Here is a 719-nt window from a genome sequence, read left to right as displayed (position 1 = left end):
ACTTTGTAATGAATCCCACAAATCAAGGAGTCCAGCCCATATAAACTGAGCTTTCCATTAGATTTTTATTTATTCTGTCAATATCTGTCTTTTATTCTATTTACATTTAATGGAATTAGTGATATGACTGGATTTATGTTTATCATTTGTTTCCTGTTTTTCCCTTCTGTACTTTTTCCTCTTTTCCTGTCTTCTTTTAAGGTAAATGACTATTTTTTTTTAAGAATTTCATTATAAGTGTTATAGCTCTTGTAGAATTTGTCTAGCAGGTTTTCTGGTTCCCACCAGAAAACTTCCTAAAAAAAAACAAACAAAGAATTTCATTATAATTTATCTATTGGCTTTATTGTTAAAACATTTTGCATTATTTTTTCTTTAGTGTTTGCTCTAGGGTTACAACATACAACTTTTCACAATCTACTTAAGAGTTGATATTGCACTGCTTAATGCAAATTGCAAGAATTTCACAAGCAGTTCCATTTACCACTCCCCACATCATTTATGCTATGTTTTCATTTATGTCTACATATGTTTTAAACTGCTTAATATAAGTTATATGCTTTATTTAAACAGTCATATGTATTTTAAATTAAGAAAAATATTTTATATTTATAAGTATAAATATAATTTTAAATTCATAAATATAATTTTATATCCATAATTATAATTTCTGGAGCACTTCATTCCTTTCTGAAGGTACGTACTTCCATCTGGAATCA

The 719-nt window shown here is 27.0% G+C and overlaps 1 non-coding gene across 1 annotated transcript; it reads left to right on the top strand.

The window, feature by feature from the left end:
- The first annotated feature begins 235 nt into the window (after positions 1-235).
- Positions 236-297, top strand: LOC133089253 (U7 small nuclear RNA). The gene has a single exon (XR_009700631.1). It is a non-coding gene; the product is annotated as a U7 small nuclear RNA (small nuclear RNA).
- Positions 298-719: the final 422 nt, after the last annotated feature.

This window comes from Eubalaena glacialis, chromosome 3 (genome assembly GCF_028564815.1).
Source record: "Eubalaena glacialis isolate mEubGla1 chromosome 3, mEubGla1.1.hap2.+ XY, whole genome shotgun sequence".
Taxonomy (NCBI): Eukaryota; Metazoa; Chordata; class Mammalia; order Artiodactyla; family Balaenidae; genus Eubalaena; species Eubalaena glacialis.
This window is presented reverse-complemented; position numbering and strand designations above follow the sequence as displayed.